This window comes from Stegodyphus dumicola, chromosome X1 (genome assembly GCF_044657685.1).
Source record: "Stegodyphus dumicola isolate Sdum_Otavi_A_Nest chromosome X1, ASM4465768v1".
In the NCBI taxonomy this organism is placed as follows: Eukaryota; Metazoa; Arthropoda; class Arachnida; order Araneae; family Eresidae; genus Stegodyphus; species Stegodyphus dumicola.
The window spans coordinates 178,164,937-178,191,223 of NC_140780.1; the positions used below are offsets into that span (position 1 = coordinate 178,164,937).

The following is a 26,287-nucleotide window of genomic DNA, read 5'->3' on the forward strand; positions in this document are numbered from 1 at the left end:
ATAACTATAACTGGTGGAGAAATTTTGGTAAACCAGAGTAGCTAAGATACACTCCTAGGAGTATGTTCCTCATTGGACGAGATGGCTCACGTGACACAGTCCCTGTAATAGTCGTTTTTCGTCAGCCAATAAGCTAGCAGCTGGTGTAAGCTGACGCATTTTAATGAAATAAACCTAATTTTTTAGGCCTCTCTCTGTTTTTCTTACCTTAGGCCTTGCAAAAGTTTCTTCCATTTTTCAACAGAACTTCCATTAACCGAGTAAAAAACTCTCTGTCTGGAAAGACAGGGTAAATTTTCACAACACACATTTGCTTTTAACTTGTTTCATAACTTCCTCATTTAATGTTTTTTCAATTTTTATTATTTTATTCATTTTGCGGTCTTTTTTATTAAGTGAGAAAAACGCTGTGACCTTTTTCCGTTTTCTTATTACGTTTCCCGTTTCGTTTGCTATCTTAAGAAACAATTCGGTGAAGAGAATATTTCGATTTTGTGTTGAGATCCGGGTCGATGGATATTCTGTTTGGATTCTACCTAGTCCTCTAGGATGTTCCGACTTTGGTCTGAGAAGCAGGGGTGTTCGTAAGATAACGCTTGAGGGCGGAAGAGTCAATAGAATCTAGTAAAACCATCTATTGTCTGTTAAACAATCAGTAAAATAATTCCGTTTCATATCAAGCAGAATTATAAATAGAATTATAAATAGCATATTATCTTATGGTTTCTAACTTAAGTTCAAATAGGGATATATATGCACGTATGTATTTGAGTTTAGATTCGACTGTAGTTCAGTAAATTTTCTTTGATCCATGAACGCAAAGTGAAGTCAAGTCCCTTAATTTTTTAATAGAAATGAATGCTTAACTCATGGTCTAAATTACGTGATAATATTATCAAAATGCATCTTGACGTCAAATGTTTAGTGTAAATATTGCTCATTTAACAAATACATTCATTTAATTTTTGCCAAAGATGTAGTGTATAAGGAATTGTAAATGATTTAAACATTTTCTTCGAACTTAAGTGAAAATAGTGATACAAAATAAAAGAATAATTATACGTAAATTTAGTTTACGATTTATTAATGAAGGTGGTATTTTAAATAAAAGAAAATAACTGTCAAATCAAAGCAAAGTTTTAAATACTTAAGTTTTTTGAAATTTTTATTCAGTTCCTTGATGTAGCCACAAATTCAATTGATATGATGTTTCAAAGTATTTGATAATAAAATAAAAATTAACTCATTTTCGTAAAATAAATCATCACAAAAAAAGGAAATTTCTTTTTATAAACGGAAGTTTATGCTTCATTCTTATTGATAAGCTTCAGAAAGATTAAATTAAAAGATACTTCTTAAAATTAAAAGCTACTTCTTAAATCTCGAATTTTAACTTGATCCATGTTGTAAATCCACAAAAATGATTGCCGAATTCTGGAATATTTGATGCTAGTTATTTCTTTCCATTCATAAAATAACTCACTGACGAAAAACGAATTCTATTTGCAAAAAATTCTGTAAAAATAAAATTTTAATAAAATGTTTAACAGATGCAGTATAGAGAATCTATCATTTTTCAGAATATCTTCATATTGAGTATAATATACAGAATGATCTTTCAGCAAGTGATTAAAACAAATGGTTATATATTTCAATATACAGAAAGATTCGATTGAAGATAAGCGCTTATGTTTTATTTAAAGGACATGCTCTAAGAGCGGTGTTAGGAGAAGACAGGTATGGATTCCTCTGATTCAATCCTCCAATGTTTTTAAAGAAATTTTAATTTTAATTAAAAAAAAATTAGGTTGGATATCTGGTTAGCAGGTCTTGTTTCCTTTGTTTTGTTTGCTGTTCTAACATTATATGAAATGTCTGATAAATCGCAGATGATTTTAAAACTTTTGGATGATTGGTGCTAACTGATATGACATTTTCTAGTTCATACAATTATATGCAAGAAATTATGTAGAACAAAATAAAAGGTACCATATTACAAGTATTCTTATTGTCAAAGAATCCTATGAGAAAAGTGTTCAAAATTCTACCTAAAAACATTTCATGATTTAATAAATGTTTGGTTAAAATTATAACTAGTGATTTTAACTGGTATTTTATTTATTTAAATGGTAATATTTCCATAAGCAGCATGTTTAATGTCAGGGATTATAGCAGCCTATGAACCACAACTGTTCTTAGATGTTTAAATGCATTGTGCAAAATATTTTATACCAGATTTATCATATTCCTGGGAAATAGCACCTCTCCATTTATGTTCCATTTTTATAATCAAAATCTTTCTTCTTTCTTTCAAAAACGTTTTGTAGCTAATTACACTTTAGTCATACAAATAAATTTCTTGACGCTTAATAATCCCATTCTGGGCACCAATAATATTCCACAGCCATGGGCTTATGAATTCTGAATCAATCTTCCGTAGGCAAGCGTCAAATTCTCATACATTATTTTGGTATTGAGGAACTCAGATTAGGTGATAACCACAATCATCTTAGCCATACGACATTCCAGTCCATTCTTCTCGTTTATATTGGCTCCATTTTTCAGCTTTTATGCGGTTAGGATTAGAATCTGCTTTCTTACGTATTTGCTTTTATTTTGGCTTTGGGTCAGGAAAAATCAATAACTTCTACAATTATGTGCATAGAGGTCATGACTAATACTGTATTCAGGATTGGATTGGATTACTTAATTAGGACAAAGCACATGAGAGCGTTCTGCCTGGCTTCTACTCAATTTTAATCGAGAGCTCCCTGGAGATTATTATATCCAGGATTATTAATCTGAAATGGACTTTCTGTGCGTATGCTACTGATTAATATACATCATTTGCTTAATGACTTAATTCTGATGAATACTGTTGTTTCTGATAAAGTAGATGTAATTTGAAGATTGTAAGACTAAATTGGAAACTAGTTAAAAATGTATTCTGTATCTTTCTTTTTAATCCAATCTTTACTTGTATAACTTTTATTCCGCGTCGTTACTTTAAATTTACATTGATTATAAGCATTACTCTTTTGATATATTAACTAGACATAAGCTTTAGCGTAACGTTCACTTAATGCTTCGAAATTGTTCTAATTGCAAATACAGAAGTATATAATCGTACATTCTGATTTCGTTTCGCAAAAGCAGTAATTAGTGATCTCCTCTCTTTCTAAATTTCCTGTTTGGAATAGTCATAGATATTTATTGCTCATGTACATATATAAATACACTGAATATGTCAAAATTAGGTTAATGATCATATGAAATAAAAATTTTAAACTTAGGTAGAACATATATAGAATGTTTCGCTTAAGAGCTGTCATAATTTGGACCTACCATATGTATTTAATTTATTTCTAGGTAGTATGTAGGGTGAAACTCTAGTTTTACTCAAACGAATGCATTGTTTCATAAGAATATTGATTTATATTATTCCGTAAGGCTATAAAATTCCTTAAAAATATAGGCATTTCGTAAAAATGAAAAAATGTATGTCTTACGATTACAAAAAACTATTGATGTCAAAGAAATAACAGCCATTTGTTTGCCTTCAGCATCATTTATCTTCTTTAAATAAACTGTTTTAGTTATGTCACAAAATTGGACGCTAAATATAAGGAAATGCGCTAACGTATTTAGGATACTCATCTCATTAAACAAGAACCCCAAGAATTGATTTGGTTTATTTGATTATAGCAAAGAAGGAATGGTTATCAGCCTAAGGCGAGGGATGCCTTTGCGGAGGGCTTTCTAACGAAAACTGTCTCTTACCAACGTTATGCATGGGAAAACTAAAAAAAAAAAAATGTCCTTGCGGTCAACCCATTCACTTCGAATCGAAACCAGGTTGAACTAGGAACTAGCAATATTCAGCGACTTTGCCGTTGGCTCCAAACACCCTACGAAAAGACATAACCATCTTTTCCTGACCATGCAAATCTCATACTAAAATGCTATGTTTGTACAGAGAATGGTTAACGCAGCTATTCATGATTAGACAGTTTTTGATCAAAGAATTCAAACTGATCATTTCCCTCTTGAAAAAAATTTTATAACCGTTGCTTGCTAGTTCATTTTTATTCTCTACATTATTTCTGGAAACTGCTGGCAATTGTTTATATAACGTAGAAGTTATTACTGCTTTCTCTGAAGCCTTCCGTAGATCCCTCACGTACACATCGCATTTCTTGTAGTTCGGAGAGATAGGTTTTTGTTTTGGGAGAGGGAAAGAAGCTTTGAATAAATAAAAATATGGAGTAAGTTGGCGAAGAACGGTAACTTTTGACCAATCACGTAGAGGAAGTTTACTATACGTTTTTCCCTGAAGTGTCGTAATTGAAATTTTGATTCTAAACTCGCTGCAGTTTTAGAAAAACACAATCGTGTTTATTACGGTTGTGTTAATATTTAACTTGCACAGTTCGATTTTAAAAGTAATCTATTGGTTTCTTTCAGACAAAAATATTTGGTTTAGATATTTATGATATGCATTATGAAAGTCATAAATATTTTTAAACAAGAAGCGCATTTTCATAATCTTGATTTGTCTCGTTATTCCATCCATAACTCGCTTAGGCATTAGGACAGTGGATCGCTCTCAGTTATGCATTATCTTGACAAATTTAGTAATTTAAGGTTTTAAGGAAAGACAGTTTTAAATATGGAAATATTAATTTCTGATTTCTATAAAATTACAAGGATAATTTTTATCTTGAAACATCATGGCTCATTTAAAATAATCAGATTTAACACCTTTCTGTTGCTGAAAGCTCTGTATTTTAATGATGTATGTTCATTTATAACATTTTCTTTAAAAATATCATTATTCACTCTTTCCTGTCTCAAAAATATATTCATTCTTTTAAACCAAGGACTGATAGTTAGCCAGCGGTATTTATTTACGTTTCAGTTTTCTTTCTCTTCCTTGATGACAGTATCTGTGTTATCGTTTACAAAACTGTGATTCAGTAATCTATCCATAAGATCGATATCATTGCCTTACTTACGGCTCAGCATATGTTCGTTTAGAAATATTGCAGGAAACGTATTCAAAAGTCGAGTCGGATGCTTGTGATTAGACCAAAAGAGTGATGGTTATTATTATTGTAACATTCAACCCTGTAATCTTTTGTCTTTTACGGCTCACTGAAAGAGATGTTACCACAAAACAAATGAAAAACATTTTGCTTAGTAACCAAAAAGTGTAGAATGTTTTAAAAACTTTTATTAAAATATCGTATTTTTGTAGATCAGTCTTTTTCCTAACGTGCAGGATGTAATCAGATATTAGACGTGCAAGCTGTAATTCATATGCTGAAAAATTAAGGAAAATTTGTATAACATGAATTCATAGTTTTGTCCAAAAGTAAGTTGCCGTGAAAGGGTGTAAAAGTGATGAATACCTAATAAGAATTTCAGACGCAAGTGAGTAGATTAAAAAATTGTGAAGTAAGCTATTTATTTACAGTTTTCATTAACTAATATTATACTAAGTCTTTGACCGCAGTCCAAGAAAAGTTAGTTACAAGTTGAGATTTCTGCATTCATTTAAGATCTTTTGTGCAGTTTTCTCCTTAAATGGAACCGAAAGATATGTAGATCAGAATCATAATTCAGTTTCTTTAACACTTTCAATTTTTCGGTCAACTATATTTAAAACCTGTTGAGTATAAACGTATTAAACAGAAATTGAAAACGCCAAAGTAAATAAGCAGGCAGTCTGATAATTTTCAAAATTAATCTGAGCATCTTTAGTTTAAGATTGGTCTTTATTTTAAGATTAGTTGATTTTTACTATCTTCGTTATTGAGCACAAACGGAGAAAATTTTTCTGAGAACATATGCAAGATTTCTGCCACGATACTCAATGAAAATGAACAAATAATGAAGACAGGGGAAAAGAGTGAGAAATTATTTTAGAATAATACATTTGCTATTGCTATTGGTTTATTGATATCGAGTTTTTTCTCTCTATAGTCTTTTCCTTTTCTTTACCTAATTGTAGTTGTAGAAAGGAATATGGTCTCAAATAAAATTTAAGTCTAAGTTTTAAACTTAAAATAAAGTTTAAGTCTAAAAAACGTTGCGTTGGCACAGTTTCTCAAGTAGGGCTTAATCTTTGTTAAAGCGAGTTAGGAAAACGTTCTAGTGCGTGCGTTCTAGAATTACATAGGCATTTTCACTCAGATTTTTAGAGCATATTTATTTTATGAATAAGTAATTTAACTTCGCCTGTTAATTTTCAGGATCTCCAACAAATGTTTAGTTTGAATTTAACTGTTTTGCTCTCCAGTGTAATTTAAAATTTAAGTTATGAGCTTACACTTTTCTGTTTTACTTTAGAATTATGCTCTTCTTTACTATTTTACTTTCTACTCTAGGGTTACATCTGGTTTAGAGAGAGTCAAATTTCAGAGCTTACCAGGAACAAAATAAGGACGTTTGTTTCATGGCTGGTTCTTATTTACAGTGTTAACTGAAGCTAGATATCAGACAATTGTTCCCTAATTAGGAGTAGATTAGTTTCGGTGATGACATCTTTAAACTTTAATAACGAGAGGACCTGGAACAACTTAAATTTATCAGTTTTGGCCTTCTGTAACCCAAAGATACTTAGAGCAGTCTGACTGAGTAGTTATGGGTGCCTACCTACAGCCAAATGTAGAGTCCCTAAACTGTAGAATGCCCTAAACTGTAGAAAGCTTCTTAAAGCTTTTTTCGAATCAAGCAAACTGAAAGAGGTATTTTTAAAATAATTATAGACATCATAAAGTCCTTTTAAGCATCAGCTGTTAATACAGGGATTTCCAAACTCAGGTCCTCTTACACATATTCCGAGCACTTTCTTTAAATATAGTTATTACTTTTACTGAAGTTTAGATTAAAATATAGGTAATACAGTTAGGTTATCAAATCACTGCAAGACTTTACATATCTTAAAAGTGTGTTCGCGGCTGTTACAATAGCATCTCAGTAATTTACTTTTATTGCTTTTGTCTGTATCTGTAGCAGCATGACAAATAAAAGAAAACTCTGACGCGATGAAATTTTATCTCCTTAGATCTATATAATAATTAAGCTTCGACTCGCATAAATATTCAAAACGTAACATTAATTTTCTAATGTCGGCCAAACCTTAAATCATTCAGATTACTGGAATCTGAACAGAAACTTACTTTCGTCAAATACAGTAAATGTAGGTCAAATGTATTAACATAAAATCCGCCACACATTTTAATCTGGAAAAGCTTGGTGCATAATAAAATCTTCGAAATGACGGCTATTAGCCTGGAAAATAACAATTTACTGGAACATAAATGGCTTAAGGGAAGAGTCTTTCATTTGTTCTACATGTAGTCTTACATGGAAGCTCTAAATGGAAGCTTAGATATTTTAATACGCAACAGATTCTGCGTTACATCAACGATGGAATGAGGCGGTAGATAATTTTATGAACACTTTATTCACAAAAGCAATTGGCTTCATTCCTCGAAAACATGATAAAGGTAAAAAAGAAGTCGCAGATTGTTATTTCTCAATCTATTCACTTTCTTAGCTTTGCTTTTAAAATACCTCTGTCATTTGAATATCTTTTACCTTGTCGTTTGGGTCTAAGAATTTATCATATTGTGGCAAACTTTGTTAACTGGGTCCTTATTTTCATACTTAAGACTATGAACGTTTTAAGATTCAAATATATCAAATGTTAATTTCTTTTTATCTCTCATCTATTTTTATAAGCATTGTTACTTAAGAAGAAACTGCCAGAACGAAAGAAGTCATCTCGTTAGCCTATGGCTACCATGGATGTTATGTTGGTTAGTCTAACTGCATACGACGAATTCGTCTACGGATCTCGAACAAGACATGGGTCTTCGTAACTGAAATGTTTCTGTGAAATGAGGGCAATTAAATTTTGTTGATTCCAAAGTCTGGAGAAGTTGATAAGAAGGCTATAAGACGTAGGATTCTTTCCCTAAAATCGTCGTGATCATGAAATAAAGGGGAAAATTCAAGAAGATAGAATTTATAAGAGGATAATAATCTTTTACTTATTAAGAAACTGGTGGTGTGGTGTATTTCATTATATCAAAGCACACTAGGGCTATCTGTCTAAGGGGAGGGAGGCCTTCGTGGAGGAATTTCTAAGGGAAACTGGTTCGTATACACGTTACACATGGGGAAAACCACGAAAACACCCGTGCAGCCAGCCCGTTCGCGGGATTCGAACCTCGGACTGAACTACCAGTGTTCAGCGACTTTACCGCTCGACCGCTGGTGGGCCTATTAAGAAACTGAATGAAATAGAAAGAGAGAGAGAAAAGATATCCTTACTTCTATTTTCTTATTTTATTTAGCCCGTTTTTGTTTCCGAATAATAAAGAATAAATATATATAATAATATTCGTACTTTATTATTTGGAAACAAAAATGGGTAGCGTAATATTAGTTAGTAGCACACAGAGTAAATATTTTCTGTGCTTTTGAAGGAAAAGGTAAAATGTTTTCAAGGAAATGAAAGAAATCGTACTTCAGATAAATTATGTAAAGCATAACCGTCAGAGGATTTATATTTTGTGATGAAAATTCGTTGCATCGTATGAGAAATCCATTTAAAACAGTTTATTTTGGAAGTGAGCATCTCAAGTTTTAAAGTAGTTTTAATTGAATTGGGAATCAATCATCTTTCATTAGGTTTTAGAAACTGCCACGTTCCTTTATCATTAAATATATGAGAATGAGTGCAAAATATTACAGGAGAAATTTTTGAACGAATGTTTTTTCTATTATATAATATGCATAAAATAATTTCTCTGTTTATTACTCCTTACTTGATATTTGTAGTCAAGAAAACATCGCTGATTAGTGCCACATTTCCTGCAATTTAAAAGATCAGAATCGACTGTATATCTTTTCTCTTATTAAAGCAACTTATTTCAACTCTACATCAAATTTCCAGTGATCTGGGAAGAATTCTTGAATCAGTGAGATAATTTAGTTTTCTTTTCTTGGAATAATTTGTTTTAAACCTTAAAACATCTAAATGAAATAAGTTATGTTAGTATTAAAATATGCAATAAATAATGTTATATATTATATATGCATTTTAATTCAATAAATAATGTTATTATTAAAATATGCATTTAAATGCAACAAATAATGTTATTCTTAAAAATATGTATTTTCTTAGACAATACCTTTTGAAATTTATAGTACTTCGATTTCCATCTCAAGCTACATTTGAAAAAATAAGTGATAATATTTAACATGCCAACATCGATGAGATTTAATAGAAGAGCTATACTTTGAATGCATAAAAATGTTTTCGCAATATTAGTAGGTATTTTGTGCTCTTCTCAAACATTATTACACTGTTTTTCAATAGAGATGAATTTATAAATTATATATTGCAGAGTTATTATTGTTTTTTTAATGCGAGAGACATGAAAAATATGCAATGCCCTCGCCAGGACTCGAACCTAGATTTGTCGAATAGGCGTCGAGTGTGCTCCGTTACACTACGAAGGCATGCTGGAAGGAGGGCGAAAATTTCTTATAACCTTTATTTTTACTTTCATTACACTTTCTTTGTATTTCTAATTCTGGTAGCTACAGAAAGATTAGATCTTTTAAAGGTAATCCGAGAACACAGCTTAATTTGATCCCACCTGAATTCAGAAATTGCTTTAAGAATATTTTTAGTTTTGTCATTTGCTGTTGTTATGGGAAAAGATACTTTAGAAATGTTGATAATCAAAAAATTAAGAAAAATCTTTCCTTGATCTTAAAAAAAAGTTTAAATATGGCTACTATTACCACAGAAAATTAATTAAGTAAGGGAGATAAAATAAGATAAAATGAATTAAAACATGCATGCGACGTTCTCTGATTGAACATAAATGTGTATAATTTCATTATCTTTTCTTTTGCTTATTTTAATTTTCATATTGCTTTTCTTTTTTTATGCTTTGTAGACTAAGAAACATTCGTGAATGTTTCAGCTTTATTATTGTGTGGTACTGGTATTTACTTTAACATTCATACATTTTCAATTTTCTAGCAAATATTTCTTTTTATCTCGTGTTTAAAATAATTTCTATTTTGTCGTGTTGTTTACATTTTATTCTCAAATTTATACATTACTGCTTCTTTTATTCTTTGTGTTTACAAATTTTTCTACTTGTCAAACTATCCTCGTGGGAGTGAAACTCATATTATTAAGCTTCTCTTTATCTCATAAAAACAAATTTAAATCTCACGTAATATTAATATTTAGCTCTTTAATATTTGAGTGAAACTCGAATTGGTTTACTTCAGCGTAATTTATTAAAATAAACCATTCCGAATTTTTGCATCCTTCATTCAGTTTTACAATGCTTAAGAAAGAAAAATTCAACAGTATTTCGTGCTTAAATCATCAATTTGTAATTTTTACTTTTATTTACCTTATAGATCTCTAAGAAATATTATTTAGTGCAATTAATTATTAAGTGATAGCCACTGTATTGTCTATGAATTATGAGGGATTTTGCAGTTTCTTGTAACATTTTGCTCTAAAAAATAGTTTATAATTTAAAATTTTTATTTTAAAGACAGATGACAATAAGTAGTTCATAAGTTAACATTTTTATGGTAAAGAAATGAAAATCTTCAAAAACTAGAATTCGATTAGCAGTCAGGAATAATGTGAATTTAAAGGTCAGTATTCTAAAGGGATCATTCGGTGCATAATCCAGTCCGATGTAAAAAAATAAACAGAATCTGGTATTTAATAAATTTATTCAATAAAGGCTTGCTTTCACAAATTGTGCTATATTCTCCACCCCCCTCCACAACCGTAAACTAAATTAACTGGCTCAAAAATAAGTTCAACGCTGTTTTCCGAGAATGGATCTCAATTCTTAAAGCGAAATTCACAGTTTTCTAAAATCATTTTATTAAGATTTATAAAAATGAAAAGGCCGTGAACAGAATTCGAAAACCGAAAAACGGAGAAAAGCCTTTTTATTTTGGCTCTAGCAAATTTAGTGAAATAGCCTCACGCAGAGGAAATAAAAATAGGCATCATTAAATCACACAAAGAAAGGGAAAATAAAAAAGAGGTGTGAATTTCTCAGTGAAATTACTTTATCCATGAATTGAATGAAAGCATAACTTTTATTCAAAACTTTTAAATAATCGATGCATGTGTAGCGAAATATTCTTTACAAAAGTAGAGATGCTTTTATCTGAGATAAGCCTCACCGGATGAGAAAGAAATCTGAGCTGAACTACATGTTTTTTAAATAAAATTATGTTTTCTTTTCAAGAGAGTCTTCGGTATTATGTTGCTTATTATAATTTATCTCACGAGACTAAGGATCTAAAAGGAGTAAAGAAATAAATGAATGAGATTAAGATGACTTTTAATTTAGAGATAACAAGAATATTGAAAAGGAAACTGATTGTAGATTCATTAAAACCACTTTTTATCTCTTCAAAATGCTCGGCAACAGTTTGTCGCGCAGTAAAACCTTTGTGTTTTAATTAGCATTTAATTATTAAGGTTATGGAGGATTTTAAGACTGCACTTTCCTAGATCAAGGTAAAATTTACTCATAAACGTGTAAATTCTGCCTTTTCATTTCCATCCTTTAAACCAAATGATGATAACAAGAACAACCAATGGGAATATATTGTTCGAGAACACTTTTAGCTCATATATTTCCTGTCAGCAAGGATTGCTTTCATATTCACATTTTCGCATAGCTTTGGCTTTAAAAAGAACATGAAGCCGAGCTACTTCTCATATTCTCCTTAGAAAATATTTCCTGGTAACGACCCTGAGATGAAATACAACTTATCTAAATAAAATAGAACACACGTCCGCATAGCAAACTGGAAAAAGATTTTGAATTTTATGTGCAAAGGAGCATAAATTTGGAAAAAAAAATATGAATGTCTAACGTTTTCGCTAAAGCTTAAAACTAATAGCACTTCCGCACTTTTTTAAAACCTGTAACGCAAAACAGATTGTAGTACTTAGTTCAAAGTTTTGCAGATTATATTTTAATTAAGATGAGCTGTTGCATCGATGGAACAAAAGGGTAAGCAACTTTCGACTCTTGTATTGATCATAAGTAATGCAGCTTTATTTCAATACTCTTTTTCAGGAATTCAATTTCCTACAGCAGAAGTCTTTCTCAGTTTTTGAACGCACAGATATTCTTCATAATTTGTTTATAGAATTGTGTATTTATAAAAAACGCAGCTGAAATAAAAAAAAAAAAAGAAGAAAACTCTTAAAAAAAGTAAATATTGTTGGAATTTAAAAGTTAGAAAACTTGTTCACAAAAAGTGAGAATTTGATTTCACATAAAGACATCGGTTTTCTCCGTACGTCACACACATGAATCAATCGTCCTTAGAAATTTCTCCGCGAAGGAATTCTTTGTCTCTAGTTTACACTTCTAGCAAATTTTCCCGCAATTAAGTAAGCTAGTTTAGAAACAACGCTATTAATAGCTTAATTCTTTTATTTTTGTTAACCGATGGAATGTTAAAGAAAGCCAGAATGTCTTTTACTGTGGTACAAGATTTAAATAGCCTTAAACTGCATGTAAGATATCTATGTCAAAATTTACCGTCATCAGATATAGGCAAAAGGCTTTTCATCAAAACCAATATTTTTTTTTTTTATATTTTTATGGTTATTTATGATTCGGGGAGGCAGATTTGAATTTTTCGTACTTTCACCCATTAAAGATTTTCAAAAAAAACCTTTTAAGCTATTTAATAACAGAAGTATTTTATTACAAAGTATCGAACTTCGCTTTACTGTTTTCACAAAATAATGGATGTGGCTGTGAGGATTACAAATTAAATGCTGTCTTTAATTTTGATATCGAAGAAAAGTTTAAAATTAAACATTCTCTTAAATAAAATCTAAGTGCATTAATAATTTTACGCAAATAGTAATTAATAGGATTTTGAACCTTTTGTTATTCTAAGCAAGAAAACCAAAGCCAAGGGATTTCACGGAAGGCAAACATTATTGGAAGAAGTAGTCTCGCGGATTTTAGTCACTTAATAGCATCATTTACTTCTTTAAAGTGAACTGCTAGAAGAATTTTTAATCATCAAATAGCCCTACTATGTTTGTCATATAGCTGTTCAAATGTTCGTAACTGGGCGAACATGGAGACATATTGCATAAGTGGATTTTTAAAAGTGCGTAAAGTTATTCTTTTCTGTTACAATTACTATCACTATTATTACAGCATTATTTATGTTTTTTAATAAGGCTGTGAGGTTTGTTGCTAAGGTTTCTCTATATTTAATGTAACATCCTAAACTATTTCTTTGCTTAGTTAAAAAGAATCTTCTCCCTACATATATTGCCTGATGGCCAATGATTTCTTGAGATAAAGAGCAAATATGTATTATCAGCGTTATGTCATTAATGTCAAGTTTCTTCCTTGTAATTATTTAAGGGATGATTTAAGGTTGCTTCGAAAACGCACAGCCTTTTCTAATGTCCAAGTAAATATAACTCTTGATCATTTCCAAAAATGGTCTAAACTATTTTATTAACGTTTCAGATTCAACATTACAGTCGGAAACATTTTGCATGTTGCATTTTAATAACATTTATTTTACCTCATTCTAAGTTAATCCAAGGTTTAGAAACTAAATATTACTCCATATGCTTGGAACAAAGCTTTGTTTCTGGTAGGGAATGTTAATTCTGAATGAAACTGGGATGCAAATATAATAAGGCTGCATTTGATAAAAACCTGTGACGTAAAGAATATGCAACCATTGGAAAAAAGCGAAAGTTAAGAAAATAATACTTCAAATTAAAAGTACTGCTAACTGGTTAAAGCAAGAACATTTCACTCACCTCCAAGTGAAAAGAACGTATGTAGCTGTTATGCAAAATAAAACTTTAATCAAGGAAATGAGCCCTGAATTCATTTTTTGTGAAATCGTAAATAACTGTTTTCCGTGTCTCATAAAACTAATCCATTTAGTCTAAGACAGGAGTGTTAATAGAAAATTTGAATATAAGTCTCATATTCAATTAACTTTCTTTTTAAATATTAGATTACACTTCATCATCACCAATAATAATAGTAATAAAAATGTTTTCACTTGCTTACAATGTTCGCGAATAGCCCAAATATGAGTTAAAATGCTTAATAGGCATACATTTTATCATGCAGTAAATATAAATTTAAAATTCTCTAAAAAGGAGGTCCTTTTATTAATTTGGTCTTAAAAGTGTATTTTAAAATTCAAATGAACAAGAAACTCTTAGTGCTAATGATTACTATGTCTTATATACTTTCCAAGAACCAAGCAATATTATGTAGTACATGCTTAATACTATGTCTTTAAGTTGCAAAATAAGTAAAGTGAACTAAATACTTTGCAGGATAAGGTTATGGAGGATTTTAAGACTGCACTTTCCTAGATCAAGGTAAAATTTACTCATAAACGTGTAAATTCTGCCTTTTCATTTCCATCCTTTAAACCAAATGATGATAACAAGAACAACCAATGGGAATATATTGTTCGAGAACACTTTTAGCTCATATATTTCCTGTCAGCAAGGATTGCTTTCATATTCACATTTTCGCATAGCTTTGGCTTTAAAAAGAACATGAAGCCGAGCTACTTCTCATATTCTCCTTAGAAAATATTTCCTGGTAACGACCCTGAGATGAAATACAACTTATCTAAATAAAATAGAACACACGTCCGCATAGCAAACTGGAAAAAGATTTTGAATTTTATGTGCAAAGGAGCATAAATTTGGAAAAAAAAATATGAATGTCTAACGTTTTCGCTAAAGCTTAAAACTAATAGCACTTCCGCACATTTTTAAAACCTGTAACGCAAAACAGATTGTAGTACTTAGTTCAAAGTTTTGCAGATTATATTTTAATTAAGATGAGCTGTTGCATCGATGGAACAAAAGCGTAAGCAACTTTCGACTCTTGTATTGATCATAAGTAATGCAGCTTTATTTCAATACTCTTTTTCAGGAATTCAATTTCCTACAGCAGAAGTCTTTCTCAGTTTTTCTTTAAAAACGTTTATTTGTAGCTGATTTGCGTATTTATTTACTATTCATCATTTAACCCAAAACAGCCTAGAAAAAGATTTAAGAACATTTAAGAAAGTTTACTGAAACTATAAGAGTTTCAGAACTTGTTAACAATAACAAGAGTATTTCAAAGAAGAGGAAATTGTTTCATTATTTATATTAACAAACAACGTAATTACTGTTCTGTATATAATTTCTGGACTAGTTGCTAAAAAAGTTCGCAAATAGCAGTTAAATAATTTATCATGATAATTACCAATTTAAACTGTCACTTAAATTAATATTTTCTACTGTCAATAAATAACGTATTAAATATAGTATTTGAGAATTGTTTTCTAAATCAGGGTTTCTTAAACTTTTTTCTGTCGCGACCCCGTTTTACACTGAGGTTTTTCGCGACCGCAGGACCCCACAATATTTACAAAAATTTTGTGGGACTCCATAAGTATTGCGCAAATCTGACACACGCGTGAGTAAAACTGTCAATTTGTTTACTTCTACTGTAATATACTATTGCAGTTTTAGGTCATTAACTTTAATTGCTAATTTTAGGACACAGAACAATGTGAAAAGTTTAAGTAAGTAACAGACGAAATGACAGCGTCACGTGCAAAGCAAGGAAAATGAACGTTTGTATTTAAAAAAGAATGCGTTGAAACGTTTTTGTTTGCTTTTTATCTGTATTGTCTTATCTCTATCTATTTTCAGATACATTGTGTAAAAATATTTGGTAATTATAAAATTATTATAATAAGTCAAAGAAATATTAAAACTGCTAAAAATTTTGGCGACCCCTGCTGCAGGTCCTGCGACCGCCTTGGCCGCGACCGCCATATGACTCACAATTTAAGAAACCCTGATCTAAATTATTAAGTATGTTATTACACTGGAGTTAGATATGGGTTAAGTTAAATATTTAAAACATTTACTAAATTCTAATTTAAATATTTAGTTCGTTAATTTCATGGAAATAATGAATCTGGGAAACGTTTAACTGAGAAAAGAGACTTTATATAATGGATCAGAGGAAATACTGTTTTTATTTTAAAATAGAGAGAATTAACAATTAAACAGTGAGGAAGTTTTAAAGCAGGAATTTACTTACCGCAAAATACCTCTTGTTTTATATTTTTGAAGGTGACGGCAAAGTTTCAAACAAACAAGTAGTATTGCCCTTATATATATATGTATACTATTCTACTTACTTACTTACCATCAGCTGAGTTGCTGTACCGCCTGTTATATTATAAGGTATTTCTCCCACTTCCCTAGCGTGCCTTTGTGGTGTAACGGTAGCACGCTGGGCCGACATTCCAGAGGTCCGTGGTTCGATTCCCGGCGAAGACGGTTGCATATTTTTCATCTTTTCTGCTTCCAATTAACCTAATGACTCTACAAGTGCCGCCCGAACTAAAAGGATTGTGGATGATGATTCTCCACACCAAGGATTTGGCGACTAGTTCCCCTAAAACCCTAGTCGCCCTTTAAAAAGGGGAGTATATAAGGTATTTCTCCCACTTCCCTAGCGTGCTTTCGTGATGTAACGGTAGCACCCTGGGCCGGTATTCCAGAGGTCCGTGATTCGATTCCTGGCGAAGGCGGTTGCATATTTTTCATCTTTTCTGCTTCCAATTAACCTAATGACTCTGCAATATGACTATCAGAATTTGTATTCAATTGCTGGGGCATTCTATTGTCGCTAGGTCTAGCCAAAAACTCTATAGAGTATGAAAATTTGCAGCGAAATAAAATCCTATTCTGCACGAATTTGGGTTATATTTTAGTGTTAATTAAATATGTTAAATTAGTTTTTATCACCCAAGAAAAGAGCCAACTCTTAAAGAAACGTTTATAATTATTTGTTGTAATTAAATAGGTAATAAATTGCAATATTTGCTATTTATTCCAGCTGATAGATATTTTATTACATAGTATAAATTTATAACACTGCGGGAAAAAGTTATGAATTGTGAAAATTTAGAATAATATAACTCGTCAGCAGTGTTAGGAAGAAGGTAATTTTTCCTTCAAATGTAAGAGGTAATTTAAAATATTACTTAATTTTCATTTATACAGATATGCAGCGAAATAAAGAAAAGATATAATTCTTTCCCTCCGATATTACGATACCTGCCTTTATTTAGTTAAAAAGTATTTTCTCTTCTTACGTAAAAGTTTTGATGGAGCTTTATAGTTTAGAGGTAACTTTTCCTATTCTGCACTTAAACCTTCTTTTTTAATCGAGATTTATGCCTTCAGAGTTGATTATCTATGGCAACAGAATGCTCTAAACCTCCGATAAAACCCCGCGTGGCCTTGCTGTCCGTTTGCGTTCAGTAGTTGAATTTCAGAGAACAAGCAAAGATAGCTATTAAAGTTGACTCCATTACCTTTACTCCAGTCATTACCCACAACCATTAAGAGGACTTCCGAAAGGCAATTTTTTACCATAGAAGGGTCTGGCAACAAATTATCGATTATAGCGGAGTATTATTTTTGATTACTTTACTTCTATGATATTAACACAGCAAGTATTCTAAGTTCTAAGATGCTTTTCCAAATTTTGTCACTTTCTATTTATGCCGACGTGAAATCATCTTTATAGTAGTTAGTCATTTTATGCTAACACTGATAAGACCATCAAAAGGGAAATTTCTGTTTGTGTGTAAGCGAATGATGCTATAAACTACTGTTGCTAGGAAACCGTTTACATGATTCGACAGTAAAGGTTCTTTATGAGAGGTAGTACTGCCTGCATAATCGTAACTGCATTGTTCTGTTTATATTAACTGCCTAATGATATTTTTCTTTCCATTTCCCTTAAATTATTATAAATAAACCTTCTCTACATCTATCGGTGTTAACTTCCGAAACTAAACGAAAGTAATTTTATTCTCGCAAGAATATTTTTAAAGTTTTAAAGTTTTTATTATTTTTAGGTATAATGGCAATAAGGAAAGAACTTTTTTTAGGTTTTCATCATTTTATTATTATTTTTTTTTGCCTGTTTTTATTTTATTTTTCAGTTTTCTAGCATAGAACATCACTTCATATTGCAATGAAATCGGATGTACTTAACATGAAGCTTATTTTTATTCGAAACGTGTAGGCATAAAGGATAACGCTTGAAAAATCTGTATTTTAAAGGTATTTTTAAGGCAAGTTGTCGGTTACTGGAACCAAAATATTATAGCTTAAAAATTCAGATAGAAATTTAAAAGATGACATGATAAACATATATTTTGTACATAATGCTGGTAATTTTGATTTTAAATGATTTACAAATATTTGTCACTAAGATATTCTTTCTCGTATTGCTGGCAATGCAAAATTTTAGAACGTTGAAAGAAAACTGATCATATAAAAGCTGTACTTAGAAAAACGTTATATACAAAGAAAAAAATCAATATTTTATCATTTTAACACGAAGAGTAGTAAACCAATATGTGCACAAATTTGTCGTAAAGAGGGAAAACTGATTTCAAACACGTAGTAATCAAGATGAGTTTGTGACATTTGATTTAGGTTTTACTAACAGTCAGCTTTATATTAAAGGTACTATAGCAACAAGAATCAGCGTACGTTACAGTGATTTGTAGGATCATAGTTTTAAAGGTTAAATAGAGGCATAGAGGCTTTTTCTTTAGCTGCAGGCGTGAAAGTGGAAAATAAAATGACTATAGTTAATATACATTCCTGCAAAGTTAACGCAGCTTAAGAGGATTCTTATAAGATGATTTGATAAGATGATAAGATGATTGAGCTTAAGATGATTTTGTTGCTATAGCATCTTTAACGTTTTTACTACTGCATGTTATTTTTATTGTAGCTAGCTTTATGTTTATTTCTCTTCTTAATGTCTTATTTCGTCACGAACTTGCTAGTACAGAGTTATGAATATTTCACGGCAAAAGACGTGAGCTAGTTAAGAGGAAATCGTAACTATGTGATCAAAGAACTCTATACTACTACTTGCTTTAAGAGCCGCTCATTCGAACTGAAGTTGGAAGACTGACGCTGGTCACTTCGGTAAGTGTTGAACGTTCGGTAAGTGTTGAATTTCGTTTTTCTCTCCCTCCAAACAGTGCTGTGGCTTCGCGTATAGTTGTTGAAATCGTAAAACAGCGAATTTTTTTACAGTCAGAAAATAAAATAATTGATTTATATTCATTCAGTTGTTATGTTAGGAATAAAGTTTGTGTTATCCTTTACCTTCTGAGTTATCTTGCTTGAACAGAAGCGCCATTAAAATGAAGCGATATCTTGACAACCAATTGAGTTAATTCTGTATGTAGTTTTTTGGGTGCAAGCAAGTAAGTTGAATTAAGTAGTTTAATTAAATAGATATTTTTATATACTGTAAGTTTCAGGAAATGGTTAACAACTTAAAAAATTGCAGATACATATTTCCAAATGAAGCGTGATAAATTTTCTAAAAGACTAGTACCTGGTATAAGTTATTTGAAGAACTTATAAAATGTAAAAACTTTCAATTTAGAATTTTACGCAGTACGTATTCATGAAATAATTCATTTAGTGTTCTTTAAAACTGACAACGGCTTATAAAACCTAAAATTAACATCAAAGTGATATGTTTATTTTTTTAAATATGTATTTCTTTGAGAGCTGAACGAAATAAAAAGTCCCCTTTTTGTCAAGTAATTCAGCTTGTTACACTGCATTAACCTACTTCAGACTTACATCCACCATAAAAAAATATACTCTCTTACTGTCTTTGATATACGCTTTTCCTGACATATCTAATTGGTGATACTACAGGTCAGTGAATGTTCCTTGTGATGGCTTTTTTCTCCTACCTTTGATGGTTGCTTGCTCCTACGTCCAATTAATCCAAGAAATGTTTTTCTGTTTGGAAAGAGTTACAGATAAGATGTCACATCCGTATAAGAGTTATTACTTTTTCTGTCGGTACCTGTTTCTCATTTCGTGTAAGAATTTAGAAACAATGAAATACTGCTTTCAAAATTATTAGTATACAAGAGTACACATCTGAAAACTGTACCACCGTTATTAAAATAATTTAATGTTGCAATAAGCTTCATATCTAATGAAATGGAATACTAATTAAAAGAAATCAAACTGCTAGTATACTCATCTAGTTTTCTGTTTAAATTCACCATTAATAGAATAATGGCTAAGTATTTTTAATACACTTATAAGGTATTTTCTCCTTCCTTTCTGCCTGCCTTCGTGGTGTAATGGCAGCACACTCGGCGCGTTTTCGGGAGGTCTGGGTTTGAGTTCCGGCAAGGTCATTGCTCATTTTTCACATCTCCTGCTTCAAAATAACCTAATGACAGACTCCCGAACTAAAAGGTGGTGGATAATGATTCTTCACCGCCAGGATTTGGCGATTGGTTCCCATAAACTCCAGTCACCCTTTAAAAGAGGGAGTATATAAGTTATATTCTCCATCCTTTCTGCATGCCTTCTTGGTGTAACGGTAGTACACTCGTAGCTTATTCCGGAGGTCCAGGTTTCGAGTCCTTTCGAGGGCACTGTTCATTTTTCATGTTTCCTACTTCAAAAACCCTAACACTTAAAAAGGATAATGTTATTAAACTTAAAATTGATAATACTGTTAAACATATTCAAAATAGAAATATACTTGAGACTTTTCTGTTTAACAAATATTTTGCCAGATCTTCCTATATCGAAAGCCATTATGAATAGCGAACAGTGAAATTAGTTTAAAATACATTGAGAAGTAACAATTTATATTTGTTCAAGGGAGGTTTTGGTTATATTTAAACACATTCAAAAATATATATAACTCTGTTCACTGATTTGCAAAATAAAAATCTGCTTTTAATAATGTTGCACCTCATGTTTTATGGACTCCCAATTCATTGATTTTATCTGTCTATCAGTCTTTTGAACCTCAATTTTAATTTGGCTATTTCCTTTTCTGTACCCAAAATAGTAACTGCTTATAATAAACCTCTCTAAACTGTGTCACTTCAAAATTAAAAGCTGCCATATAATACTTACATAAATTTCATCAAGCCTTTAGACAATAATAATTTTACACCCTTATATATTAACCAAGCAGCCGCCCAGATAGTACAGTGGTTAGGGGAGCCCACTGCGATACCAAAGGACACGGGTTCGAATTCCGGAGAAGGCATGGGTGTAACTGCCCGTCGTGTCATAGGAGGTAACGGTTGTCGACTATTAGGCGCCTCCACAATTCTGGCCTTGTGAGTGGCCAAAGTCGAAAAAAGACAAGAGCCCACTGTTCGGGAAAAAAATAATCAATCAAGATAAAGCAAACCGAAAATAACATTGTAAACCAAAATCTAAGTCGCTTTATCCGAGCTTCCATGTAAAATCATTTTCACTTGTTTTGCGCTGCTACGCTTGGTGCTGCTGCTTTCTTCAAAAATAATAAGTTCTAGAAAATGCGCTTATTGTGCCATTTTTTCAGTGTTATCAAATCTTTGTCAACGAAAATGAAAAGAATATTAAAACCGCCCATGTATACAAGCTTCTGTTCCCCGCATCTATATGCCACCAACATTCCAAATTATTGCAAAAATTCGTATAATTTTCTTGATTGTCAACCTTAGACAGACATTGATATCTGATAGGCCTTGGCCTCAACGAAACATGGCAATCTAGAGTAAAAAATTCCATAGATAGTCTTGAAAGTAACCATTAATTTGTTTAGTTTTAGCAAACGAAAATTACGAAATTAACGAACAAAATATTTTAACATTTAAGTAAATAAGTACATCATTATTAGAATTTTCTTCCCTCAAAAACCGTCGAGGCTCTCCATCAGAAAAATGTTTGATGTTGACGGTTTTCCACATGAAACCATATTTTAAAGCTCAAAGATTGTTTTTTTAGTAAATGGGATAAGATCTATGTGTCAAACATCTAACAAACTACACGTCTCATAATCATTCACAGAATAAATAAAATAAAATGACGGTAAGTTTATTATCATTACTCAATGCATTTAATTATGGCGTTTTATTTTAAGCTAATTTTCAAAAGCTACAGTTTTTGTTTCTAAGGAAAAAAAATATTAACAAATCAATACCTAATCTATTTTATACGTGATGTGATAGTTACTTATTTATTCATAAGTTAAGCACTTATTTATTGTAGATCATACAGTCTAAAAATTCGTACGTACCTAAAACTGTATGAAAAGTTTTACTCAGATTCCTAACTAATTCTATTTTTTAGTCTTACTAATTTTATTTTTATTTCATTTAAATTTGTCCCGTCTCTCTTTCCTCGACCAAGCCTCCCGCTTCCACAAAAGGAATCGAAAATGCAAATTAAATAGGCACATGTAGGGGCTTCTGAAATGATTAATTTTAAGTAAAATTCTTCGTCGTAGGGAGTAGCGCAGTCAGTTAGTTCCCTGTTGACGAACTGACTATAAATAGCCTTATTTCCACAGTCTGTTATTAGTCGAAATATATGTCGCCGTTGTAATTGTAATTCACGAGGTTATTTTATAAGAACTTGGTTAATTCTGTTTTAATTTATTCAAAATATAATTACTGCAGGGATTTAATTTAAGTGAAAGCAAACTGCTTATGCTCTTTCAAAATTTGGTGAATGTTTCTTTAGGTTTTCATAATCTATTTCAAGATAAATTGTAAGCTTCTGTTTTGTAAGACACACACACACACACACACACACATATATATATATATATATATATATACATATATATATATTTAAATTTAGGTTTAAATAAGTTTGGCTAAGATTATTTTTGGAGTTTTCATGGATGCTGATTTTAAATTGAACACCGTGAAGACTTGATTGAAAGGCATGAATAATTGTAAAGCGAAGTTACACTTTACTTATATTCAACCACCGAGTAAAACAGAAAGGTCTCTTTTGAGATTTTCGATGAAAAAGGATTATGAACCTCTGTCAACAAACTGTAGCGATTATTCAGACTTCGCATTCCGCTCGGAAGCTGCAGGTCGAGCAAATCTAATTCATATCATTCTGTGTAATAAGCAGTTTTGCTTAATCAAAAACACTCGGATTGGTCATAAGACTGAATTAGATACTCTAGCTATGGAAAAAGAGGTATTTGTAGCCTCTAACAGATGGAAACATAGCATTAAACGTAGCGCAAAAAGATTTATCGACCTATAAATGTCTTAAAGGTGGTTGCCAAACGTTTCACTTGCACGTCCAATTTCTAGTTATAAATAATCATTATCGTCGAGGCTAAAAGTTGTATTAACCATTAAAAAGGAATAGCTTCTTTTGCGGTAAATAATAAACTTATTCTGGGCTTCTTCCAAAAATTTGAAAAGAATTCAAATAAATAAAATACATCTAAAACGTCGCAGAAAATAAATTTGAATTGTCGGTACTTAGAAATTCAAAAGTCCTATTCATATAATGATGCGGTCCAGTTGATCAGATCTTTCAAAAATTCAAGATTGTTGAAAGGAAATGTATAAATAATTGTTTGAATCAATTTGAATTTAGTTAATCTCAGGTCAAGGCTAATCGCCCATCGAAAGAATGACCCAGATATGAACAAAGACGATGACTTCAAGAAGCAAGAGAAATAAACATTGAAAGCAGCTAATGACTTTTTATACTGTTAAATGCTTTAGAGTTTGCTTTTATTTCTCCCTAGAGAATATTAAAGTATTTTCGTAGCTCACATTATGCTTTTCAATGAATGTAAGCTTTATGTATAGTAATACTGAATTAATTTTTTTACTTCGGAATTTTTTTAACTTTATGTTTTACTTATTGAGCTCAGAATTTGCGATGATAATGTGCCACAAAAAATTATTCTCCCTCCAAGAATGTTCGAAAGTTTGAACATTAAGAGTCGCAATTCTGTTTTCAAATGAAACGAAAGGGACACAAAACTTGTACTTTTCTTCGATATAATGACCAGCGTTAGGTACAATGTGTTGAGCCGCTTTGATCGGTATAGTGGTTAACAATGCTGGCTGCCACATCACTGAGCCCCGGTTTGATGAGAGGAGAATTCTTGGATGTTCGTAAGTGTACAGTGTCTTTGCGGCTTGCTGGCATTTAAAATACCCGGAGAGCCGAAGTTCTCTCGAGTGGTTTGGTGGTACGGGAGGACGAGTGGAAGACCCTTCGGCTGATCACCGGGAAATTCTCCATCAAAATTGGGATGAAATTGGGCAAAGTCCTACAATCAACCTGTTTCTTGTAAAACGTAGAGTGCAACTTGACTGAACCATTCAGCTGAAAATCATGAAGTACATCTTAACGCACAAATCCTGCAGTATAATCGCGACTGATGTGACATGCAGTCTGATTCCTTAAACGAAAGAACATATAAGGTATTTTCTTTCTCCTTCCACCGTGCCTTTGTGGGGGTAACGGTAGCACACTCGGAGCGTATTAGAGAGGTCCAGGTTTGACTCTCAGGGAGGGCATTACACTTTTTTCACTTCTCCAGCATCCAAAACCTTAATGATTCTGTAGTGATGCCCCAACTAAAAGATGGCAAACAATAATGCGTCACCACCAGGATTTGTCGAGTGGGTCCCTTAATCCTCAGTCACCCTTTAAAAATGGCAATATACAAGATATTTTCTTCCTCCTTCCAGCATGCCTTCGTGGTGTAACAGTAGCTCAATTTGCAATTTGCGCTTATTCGAGGTCCAGGTTCGAGTACCGGCGAAGACGTTGAACATTTTTCATGCATTCCTAAGTCAGAATAGCTTAATGACTCTATAAACGTTACAATAGAAGACAGTATTGTGCACTTATTTAAAAAAACTATTATTGCTTAAAGCTCTGCGCTGCTTTCTTAAAAGCCCGTTGGTATTTTTGATTATGTTTATATTTATTCAAGCGCATGTCTTCATACTAATACTATGTGCTCTTTCTGACTTTCAAGTCACTAAATACTATGTGCTCTTTCTGACTTTCAAGTCACTAAATACTATGTGCTCTTTCTGACTTTCAAATTCATATAAAAATAATAGTGGGGATTTTTTTCTTTGGTTTCGCAGAACGTTCGTGAAAAGGTTCGCCTTTCAGTACGATTAAAAAAGTAAAATCTATTTATCTAAAAATATAAAAACTAACGACTAAATTTAGTTAAAAGTTCATTTCAGGTTTCGTTAAAATTTTTATTTAGAAACTACAAAGAATTTACCCTAAACATACACTTGAAATCTGTATTTAACTCGCTTTCTGTTACCAGTGGTAACACATTTGTTGTGAATTAATAAGATATTTAAATTTAATTCAAGAGTGAAAAATGGAAAAGAAAGAAGGAGAAGCATTATTTTAAACAAAACTAATTATGTTTAATGGATTTACTGGAAATTAATATGAACACTTTTACGCATTGAAATCGTTTGACGAATATGTCTGCATAGTTTAATGTGCAAAATTAAGAAGCTCAAATTTTTATTTTTTAATCACGCATATGCATGCCAAACGTTTCAAGCACTTTAATGAATTTTCCCTCCTGAAACAATTAAATTTTAATTTGGTGGTTTTAATGTGAAAATACAATATTATATAAAGACTACTAAATTAAAAAGACCTCGAATCCTTTTTTCACTGTTTATCATAATTAATTGCTTCAATTTTATCTACCTAAATAAAATTTACTGTAGATCTCTGGTTCTGGAATCATGAAATGTCTTTTAAGATAAAGCTAACTGATATAGAAAATGAATTTCTTATTCTCTAAAGGGGAAGTGATTCATTGTATCTCATGTAACACTTTTAATCTATTGTCTGCAGCTCGTCTGGAAATGCGTGGGTTGTATTGCTGCTACAAGTCTGCTTGTAAAGAAAAATGCAATATCTTTTTATTAGGAAAGAAAGCCGTCTAAGAAGAAGAGTCTAGTTCAGAGACTATTTTAAAAATGCTTTTACTGCTTGATATTTGAAACTCCCCCCCCCCCTTTCAAGGTTAGAGATTTTTATGTAAAATGACAGATTACGTCTTTTCGCATAAAAATCGCTAAATTAAAGTTTGCAGAAATGTAAAACGTTTAATATCTGAACTAAACTATTCTTTGTAGTAAAATAAAAAATATATTCGTATTGTCTTTTCAAAGACAACATAGCTGCTATATTACAATAATTTATACTAAAGGCATTAGAAAGAAGAGATCCACAGATTCCTGTTATTCAAAAAATAATTTTCAAATTATTTTTTCTCTT

At 31.4% G+C, this 26,287-nt stretch overlaps 1 protein-coding gene and 1 non-coding gene across 5 annotated transcripts in view; both read left to right on the plus strand.

The window, feature by feature from the left end:
• The window catches only part of LOC118203800 (alpha-1A adrenergic receptor-like), a 151,851-nt gene that overhangs the window by 28,739 nt on the left and 96,825 nt on the right, over nucleotides 1–26,287 (plus strand). The gene's annotated exons all lie outside the window — the stretch shown is intronic.
• TRNAV-GAC (transfer RNA valine (anticodon GAC)) lies at nucleotides 16,376–16,447 on the plus strand. Its single transcript has one exon. It is a non-coding gene; the product is annotated as a tRNA-Val (tRNA).